Genomic DNA, 10,415 nt, shown 5'->3' on the forward strand with positions numbered 1-10,415 from the left:
TTACAAATACATATTTATTCCTAAGAAACATATACCGTTTGAGTGTTCAGTGGTTTCATTACATATGTAACTCTCTGCAACTTCTCCTATTGTGTTTTAATTGAGGTAAAATTCACATAACATATAATGAACCATTTTAATAGACCAATTCAGTGGTATTTAGTGTTCTGACAATGTTGTGCAACAACCAGCTTCTCCAGTTTCAGACTTTTCCATCACCCCATAAAACACCCCATAGTCATTAAGGAATTACTCCTTATTTCTTCTTCGTCCTAACCTCTGGTAAAATATATCTGCTTTTGTCTCTATGAATTTGTTTATTTTGAATATATCACATTAAAGGGATTATGCAATATATCATACAAAAAGGTCTTTGTTGACTGCCTTCTCTTACTTAGCATAAGGTTTTTAAAGTTTATCCAAGTTGTAGCATGTTTCAGGCCTTCATTCATTTTTGATTAAAGTCATCATAGTGGGTGTGAAATGGTATCTCATTCTGGTTTTAATTTGTATTTCCTAATATCCAATGATGTTGAACATATTTGCATGTGGTAATTGGGCTATTTGTATATCATTTTTGGAGAAATGTCTATTTAAGTCCTTTGCTCAGTTTTTAATTGGTTTATTTGTAATTTTATTATTGAGTTTTAAGTATTCTTTATATATATTCTGGATAATAGGCTACTTATCATATATATAATTAGCAATTATTTCTTCTCATTCTATGGGTTATTTCACTTTATCAATATTGTCCTTTCATGCACAAAAGTTTTTTATTTTGATAAAGTCTAATTTTGTTTTGGTTGGTTTTCTTTTGTGTGTGTGTGTGTTTAGTGTCACATCTAAGAAGACTTTTTCTAACTTACAGCCATGGCATTTTACTCCCATATTTTTCTTTAAAATTTTATGTGTTTTAGCTCTCACATTTAGGTATATGATCCATTTCCAATTAATTTTTACACATGATGTGATGAAGGGATTCAAATGTATTCACTTGTATGTGACTACCCAGTTGTTCCAGGATCACTGTTGAAAAAACTGATCTTCCACAGTTGAATTGTGTTGGCACCATTGTTGAACATCAACTGACTATCATTCTGCTATAGCTGCAGTCTTGAATTACTGTAGATTTGCATTAAAATTCAAAAATTTGAAATCTGGGTTATCCAATTATTTCATCCTTTTTTAGATTGTTTTGGCTATTCCAGGTCCCTTCAGTTTTCATGCGAATTTTAAGATTGGCTCTTCAACCTAAATTTTGATATGAATTGCATTGAAGCTATAGAACTATATGGGAAGTATTGCCATCTTAACATTATTTAGTCTTTCAATATGTGATCTATTTACTTGGATATTTGTTACCTCTTAACAGTACTTTGAACTTTTTAGAGTATAAGTTTTACACTTCTTTATTACATTTTTTGAAAAGACTTTATTTATTTTTAGAGAGAGGGGAAAGGAGGGAGAAAGAGAGGGAGAGAAACATCAATGTATTTTTGCCTCTTACACATCCCAGCTGGGAACCTGGCCTGCAAACCAGGCATGAGCCCTGACTGGGAATCGAACCAGCAACCCTTTGGTTCACAGGCCAGCACTCAATCTACTGAGCCACACCAGTCAGGGCACTTCTTTGTTAAATTTATTCATAAGTATTTCATTCTATTTGATGCCATTATAAATGTAATTGTTTAATTAATTTCATTTTTGGACTTTTCACTGAGAGTTCATAAAAATGCAATTGATTTTTATATATTGATTTTGTGTCCTGCAACTCTGATGAACATGTTTATTGGTTCTAATGGTATTTTTAGTAGATTACTTAAGATTTCCTTTATACTATATCATGCCATCTGCTAATAGATATAATTTTATTTTCCCTTCCACTCAAGATGTCTTTTGTTTTATTTCCTTGTCTAATTGCTCTATTTCTATCCCCAATACAAAGTTGAGTAGAAGTGGCAAGAGTAAACATACTTGACTTGTTCTTGATCTTAGGAACAGTCATTGATTTATGCTGTGATATTTATTATAGTCTTCTTTCTGCTTGCTTTGGGTTTAATCTGCTCCTATTTGTACTTTCTTAAGTTGAAAATTTAGGTTAGTTATTTTAGATTTTTTGCTTTCCAGTATATGCATTTAATGCTATATGTTTCACTCTAATCACTGTTAGGCTGCACACAACAAGTTTTTTGTGTTTCCTCTTAGTTTAAATTTAAAAAATAAATTCCCTTGAGGTTTCTCTTTGACCCATGTGTTATTTAAAAGCTTGTAGCTGGGGTAGCAATACTTATATCTGACAAAATAGACTGTAAAACCAAGGCTATAGTAAAAGACAAGGACACTACATAACGACAAAGGGATCAATCCAACAAGAGGATATAAACCTAATAAACATTTATGCACCCAACATAGGAGCATATATATAAATATATAAAGCAAATCTTGATGGATATAAAGGGAGATCGACAGAAATACAGTCACAGTCAGGATTTCAACACCCCTTTGACTTCAATGGATAGATCTTCCAGACAGAAAATCAACAAGGAGACAGTGACCTTAAACAAAACACTAGAACAAATGGATTTAATTGATATCTTCAGAGCATTTCATCCCAAAGCAGCAGAATATATATCCTTGCAAGTGCACATGGAATATTTTCTAGGATATACCACATATTAAGACACAAAATAAGTCTCAACAAATTTAAGAAGATTGAAATCATATCAGGCATATTCTCTGACCACAATGCTATGAAACTAGAAATCAGTAACAAGATGAACACTGAAAAACATGCAAAGACATGGAAGCTAAATAATGTGTTATTAAACAATGAATGGGTCAACAACAAGACCAAGGAAGAAATCAAAAGATACTTTAAAACAAATGAAAATGAGGACATAGTCCAAAATCTGTGGGAAACTGAGAAAGCAATCTTAAGAGGGAAATTTATAACATTACAGGCCTATCTCAAAAAATAAGAAAAATCCCAAATAAACAATCTAATTTTATACTAAAATAACTTGAAAAAGAATAATGACAAAGCCTAACATGAGCGGAAAGAAGGAAATAATAAAGATCAGAACAGAAATAAGTGAAATAGAGTCTGAAAAAAAAGATGCAAAAGATCAATGAATCCAAGAGCTGGTTCTTTGAAAAGATGAAAAAGATTGAAAAACCTTTAACCAGCCTCATCAAGAGAAAAAGAGAGGGGACCCAAATAAATCAAAACAGAGAAGCGAAGGAGGAAAAATCACATCTGACACCAAAGAAATACAAAGGATTGTAAAAAAGTGTTATGAACCTGTGCCAACAAACTAGACAACCTGGACGAAATGGATAAATTCCTAGAAACATACAATCTTCCAAAACTAAATCAGGAAGAATCAGATAATCTGAATAGACAGATTACACCTGGTGAAATTGAAACTGTAGTCAAAACCCCCCAGCAAACAAAAGCCCTGGACTGGATAGATTCACAGGTGAATTTTACTAAACATTCTGAGAAGAACTAACACCACTCCTCAATCTATTTTATAAAATTCAAGAGGAAGTAAGGGCTCTCAAGCTCATTTTATGAGACCAGCATTATCCTGTTCTAAAACCATATAAAGACACTACAAAGAAAGAAAATTATAGGCCAATATGCCTGATGAACCTAGACGCTAAAATCCTCAACATAATGTTAAAAAACAAAATTATAGCAATGAATCAAAGAGATCATACAACATGATCAAGTGGGATTTATTCCAGGAATGCAAGGTTGACACAACATTGCAAATCAGTAAATGTGATTCACCACATAAACAAAATGAAGAATAAAAACTACATGATCATATCAATAGATGCAGAGAAAGTGTTTAATTAAACCCAGCACACATTTATGATAAAAACTCTCAGCAAAGTGGGTTCAGAGGAACATACTTAAACATAATAAAGGCCATATATAACAAACCCACCACCAGCATTGTACTCAACAAGCAAAAACTACAAGTGTTCCCCTTAAGATTGGGGACAAGACAGGGACATCGGTTTTTACCTCTTTTATTCAACATAGTACTGGAAGTCCTAGCCACAGCAATCTGACAAGAAGAAGAAATAAAAGGCATCCAAATTGGAAAGGAAGAGATAAAACTGTCACTATCTGCAGATGATATGATACTGTACACAGAGAACCCTCAAGATTCCACCAAGAAGCTGCTAGAACTGGTAAATGAACTCAGCAAATAGCAGGATACAAAATTAATATCCAGAGGTCAGTTGCATTTTTATATGCTGATAATGAATTAACAGAGAGGGAAACTAAGAAAAGAATCCCATTTACAATTGCTTCAAGAAGAGTAAAAAACCTAGGAATAAACCTAACCAAGGATGTGAAAGTCTTGTATTTGGAAAGTCATAAGACACTGAAGAAAGAAATTAAAGAAGATACAAATAAGTGGAAGCACATACCATGTTCATAGATAGGAAGAATTAACATCATTAAAATGTCCATACTATCCAAAACAATCTATAGATTCAATGCAATTCCTATCAAGATCCAATGATGTCTTTAACAGAACTGGAACAAATATTTCAAAAATTTATATGGAACCACAAATGGCCCCCATAGCAACAGTGATTTTGAGAAAGAATAGTTGGAGCAATCATGCTACCTAATATCTAACTATACCATAAGGCCATAGTAATCAAAACAACATAATGTTAACATAAAAGTAAATTCTTTAATTTCCAAATATTTAATTTTCTAGGTATCCTTCCAGTACTGGTTTCTTGTTAAATTTTATTGGGATCTAAGAACATACTTTGTATAATTTCTATTATTTTAAATGTTATAGCCCAGAATATGGTGTATCTTAGTGAATATTCCATGTGTACTTGACAAGCATAGGTATTCTGCAGTTGTCAGGTATAATGCTCTATAAATATCAATTACATCAAGTTTGTTGATTGTCCTGTTCAGGTTATGTATATTCTAACTGATTTTCTGCCTACTTGTTCTATCAGTTCCAAAGAAGAGAATGTCTAGGTCTCCAACTAAGATTGTGGATTTGTCTATTTCTTCTTTCAAATATATTAGGCCTTTCCTTCATGTATCATAAAAGTCTGCTGTTAGGTCAATACACATTTAAGATTTTTATGTCTTTTGGAATAATTCATTCCTTTATCATTATGTAATGCCTACATTCACCCCTACAGTCTTCCTTGTTCTGAAATCTACTTTGTCAGAAATAAATGTACTATCTCAGTTTTCTTTAGATTAGTATTTACATGGTATGTATTTCTCCATCTTTTTACTTTTTTAAACTATTTTTTAACCTAAGTCTTATATTTAAAGGAAGTTTATTATGATGCCATATAATCCATGTTTTTGCTCTATCTATATGACTATATGTATTATCAATAGCTTTCTATGTAAATCAATATAACTGCTTTATTTTTCTGAAATTTTTTCCCAAATGATGTCAAAGTCATTTCTTCCTGAAATACATGTAATCATTTTATTATATTTAATGTAACAGGATATTTTAATAAACAGTTTCATTGAGTTTTCTCAGTCACAATTTTCATCCTGAAGTCACTTTAGGCACACTTATTTAGTATTAGGCATAATAAATTGAGACTTGATTATGTGGAAAAGGGAAAGAAGAGCCCAAGAGAACAAAACAATTGAACAGAAGAATTCTGAATTTCAGAAACATTTTGTGAATCCAGACAGGATTACTTCATCACATGTGGTGATTATGCCCTAATATAGTAGTGATTTGGCCGGACTGAATACAAGAATAGAGTTTAGATGAGATCAGGTTCAACACTCTCAATTCACAGGTGAGGAATCTGAGACCGAGAGCCACATGGCTCAAATTCCATATATCAGATCTTATTTTCCCTGTCCTTTTGGCAGAATGAAGTAAGTTACATCATTATATTGTTTCTGTGATTCTTTTACCAGTAAGATCCATCGCAGCAGCTACTTAGATTAATGTTTGTGAGTGGCCATGAGCACGAGAGAGAAATTGCTTTCTGTACTAGGTGTTGGGGGAGGGGATATTATAATAAATAAGATGTCTCAACCTTGGGGAGTGCTCCATCTGTCTAAGCTCTTTTTCAGTTACTTCTCAACATTCCTGTGTTAACTTTCAGATCTCATAATTTTTACTCTTGAATTAAAATTTCCACATTGTCAATTCCTAGGTAGATCATGTTGTTGTAAAGCTAGCGTTCCTTTGTTTCTGGGTACCTTACCTTCCAGCTAAGAGATTTACTACATAAACAACTACAAATTGGCGATGAACAACAGACAGTTCAGACCTGCCTTCTCTAGGCAAAGTAATTAACAAAGGCCTCAGAACTTCAGCAATAGTTTAATTTGGTTTAAAAAAAAATCAAATTTTATTAAAAAATGAAGATGGGTTGTACAAAGCTCAAATGTTGTCCTAAATATATTTTAAAGTTCAAAATGAGATCTTTTCTTTATATATTTTAAATTTCTTATTCCAATCATCCATGATGCCTGTAAATAAAAGATGTCTTTAATTTAGAGAAAACAGTCACCAAATATTTGTAGAATTTTTCTTTTCCAATGTTTGAATTGTCAGTTTTATTTCAAGGTTGTTCTTAATTTATCTAAACAGGCTTGTCATGTGCTATCAAGGGGCTCCTCACAGTATAAGTAGAATGACAGTGTTAGTATGTCTTTCCATTATTGCAGAAATGCTATTTTGTAAAGTGCCTTTAGTAGGATTCTGGGAATTCACTGTAGGTTAACAGTGGAGCTCCCATCATTTAGAATTCTTTTTTCCTAATGAAAGGAGGCTGAACCCTTGAACTCTGTCAGAGACTTAGGCATGTTCCCTGGGCCTGATTTTTATCCTCAGAAAATGGAGGTCAGATACATGTCAAGAATAAAGGAAAGGTCAGATTAGAGTACTTAAAGACTTTGCACATGTCCAGACGATGTTAATATGTTGAACATAGTGTCTGGAACCTGCTAGACACTTAGTGAGTGAGTGAACGAACAAATGAATGATGAGTAAATAGTGAGTAAAAATGACAGCAAATATTCAAGGAAGCAATAAATTATACATATGGTAAATTGTCTTACTTTCCATGTGTTTGCCTGGGCTAAACAAAGAATGTTATTTAAAAAATGTAACATTTCTCCAATGTGCATTTTTTCCAAGAAACTAAGACCATAAAATTTGGTAATGCATTTTCATTAAAAAATGATTATTGGAGGTGCTAATTTAGTATTATAAGGATTTCATTACCTTATAAATATTGGCTTTGGATATGACCACTCTACCTGATGATATATATCTATGTACCTCATAGCCACTTTGTAGCCTCATTTATTTAGTTTTGATAAACCTGTAAAACAATGTAAGGGGAGAAAATCATGTCCGTGTTCTATCTTTGTTATTACGACTAAGTGAGTTTATAAGTTCAGGTGTGCCTGACATAACATTTTCTTTATATACTCAATTTCTGGCTCTGAGCTTCTTTTCTAGTAGATTGGCAGAAAAGGGGAAGACAACTCCAGGTCTTTGCTGGGATGCCTCCCACAGTCCTAGTTCCTCAGGCCGTGCTGAGTTTCTGGGGACTTACACAATCCTCCGATTTGTCAAGGAAGGTGCAACTTCTCTTTTCCCAGTCATTTGAATCCTCAGGAAGCTGCCGAGATGTTTCTCATCTGCTCCTGTGGCCTCATCAGGTCCAGATGGCACCCTGGCTCATGCTGGAAGCACAGAAATTGTTTGGTAAAGTTGCTTAGAGTTCCATTTTCCAAGGTGTGCACCCTGATCCCTTCCCTTTTGGGGTCTTCTTTTGCGGGGTTTAGCCACCCTCCTGACGACCTTGTTGGGGTGGATTTCTCTCTTTTACCCAAGCTTCCTGTATATTATCCTTCACTCCTCCTGCTACTCCCCCACTTCCAGAAAGATGTCTGTCTAGCAGAGGTTAAGATCTTTCTTTACATTTTTTTCCCCAAGACACTCAGTTTGTGGCTTTTAGTAAAACAGATGTGAGAAAGATTTACAGGAAGTGTTAATGTTCTGCTCTGCTACTGATCTTCCTTAAAGACAATGCCATGCTTGAAGGATGGAAGGAAAAGAGAAACTGATAAAGAAGGGGAAAACCTTCAAACAAACAAAAAACTGAAATGAAAAACCCATAAATAAATATCTCAAAATAACAACAGTCATATTGAGAGATTGAGAGCATCGGTATGAACGGAAGCTAATGTTACAGAGTATCTCCTATGTTCCAGACACTCTGCATGATTCCTTCTGATATAGTAGTACTTCATTTCATCACCACAAGACTTAATGGATGGGCTTATCTCCTTTTTACAACCAGGAAACAGGGTTACAGAGATTAAATAACCTGTTCGATATTAAATTTGAAGTCAGGTCATTAAATTTCTAAATTCCATACGTTTATCTACTTACTTTGTTCCACTTCACAACCCTACCAAAATAATGATCATTAAAAGCTAGTTAACAAATCAGGAATATGAAAAGTAGCTATTTAAAATTATAATAGAGCAGCTAAAACTTATATGGGGACATTTGGACTGAGAACTAGGATCTGACAATTATGGTATAGGTACCGTGGGTCTCACTTCTCTCAGGACACACAACAAAGTTGCTCAGCCCAAATGTCCCTCAACTGGAAAACCGAGAAACAAATGCTACTGCATTGTAGTGGGATACTACTACTCAGTAATAAAAGGAAATGAATTACTAATACACTGAACAACATGGGTGAAATGTAAATGCCCAATGATAAGTGAAGAGAACCATACTTAAAAAGCATAGGGTGTGATTCCATTTATATGACACTCTGGAAAAGAAAAATCGTAGGGGCTGTTTGATATTTCGACTGAGGTGGTGGTTACATTACTGCATGTTCTTGCAGAACTGTATGTTAAATGGGTGAACAATACTGTATGTAAATTATACCTTAATTTTTTTCTTGTACTTTAATTTTTAAAAATATTTTATTTATTTATTTTTAGAGAGGAGGAGAGGAGGAGAAAGAGAGGGAGAGAAACATTAAGGTGTGGTTGCTTCTGCAACCCAGGCATGTGCCCTGACTGGGAATTGAACCTTTGGTTCACAGGCCGGTGCTCAATCAACTGAGCCACACCAGCTAGGGCTGTACCTTAATTATTTTTTAATGGGAAAAACACAAAGTTGTTTAGAATTAGGTGCTTTATTAACCTAATTATAAACGCACTAACTCATGATTTTTAGGCAAAATGTAAAAAAAAAGAGCTCAGTTCTTTAATAATCAACTTCTTTTTGTATACTATATATAACCCCATGGTCCATGAGACGACAGACAGATACCATTTTTCCTTAACTAAGTAACCATTCTGAAATTAAGATGAGTCTTACAACCAATGATAGAGAAAATTGCCAGTTGCATGAAGATCAACACATAGTTATTATCTGAAAATGTATAAAATATATACAATTAACCATTGATTAATTAATATTGAACTTTAATTAAGCTTACATTTGTTGATTGTTGCTTCAAATGTTATTTTTCACATAGAAGTTTGATAGACACCTGGCAGGCAATTCAATTTAAGGCAGAAGAAATAGTAAAATCCTGCATAAACAAGATGGTTCAAAGTTAGGAGATTTAGGAAATCATCAACTTAAGTATCTGAATAATCATTACTCAAGCATTGAATATCTACCTTTGACAAGACAATTATAAGCCTTTTACTCTTATTTCCTGCCACTGAGATGTCTCTGGACTCCCTTCGTTTCTGGGCTTTTTCTGGAGGCACCTGGGTCATGGGTGAGAGGGAGATGGCCAGCTTGTTTATTTACATTGGGAAAGGCAGAGAGTTGCTTATGGAAAAGAGAAAGAGATTCAGAGTGCAGGAGGGAAGATAAGAGAGAGGAGAACAGACAGAGATGGGCTTTCAACAGTTTTAGGGAGCTGGTTTTTTGTTGTTGTTTTTTGTTTTGTTTTTGTTTTTGTTTTTCCTGTTTGGTGGGGAAATAGAATGGGTGAAAGGACTGAGAGAGATGGAGAAAAAGTATTTAAATATGCTTTTCTATGTGATATAAATAAACTCCTTTTCCGATATTTTTAAAAGATTGCACTAAAGATTTAAATTGCTTTTTGATTATTCCTGGACATTAAGATTGGTTTTTCCCTTGAAGGTGACACCATGCCAAGATGGGCCATGAACAAACTTAACTTTTATGAGTAACATATCTGTCAGAAGCTTCAGGCTGACTTTCAAGAAAAGCTGTTCCACTTCCAGTGATATGTAATTTAATGAAGGGAAAATATGAAACTATTAGTTTAACCAAATAGGGAATGCAGAAGAAACGCTAATATTTTTCAATATCCCTCAGAATTATACTGTCAATCCTCAAGAGTTAAAGAAAGCA

Source organism: Pteronotus mesoamericanus, unplaced genomic scaffold (genome assembly GCF_021234165.1).
Source record: "Pteronotus mesoamericanus isolate MK-2021 breed Mesoamerican mustached bat unplaced genomic scaffold, CSHL_Meso_final scaffold_651, whole genome shotgun sequence".
Lineage (NCBI taxonomy): Eukaryota > Metazoa > Chordata > Mammalia > Chiroptera > Mormoopidae > Pteronotus > Pteronotus mesoamericanus.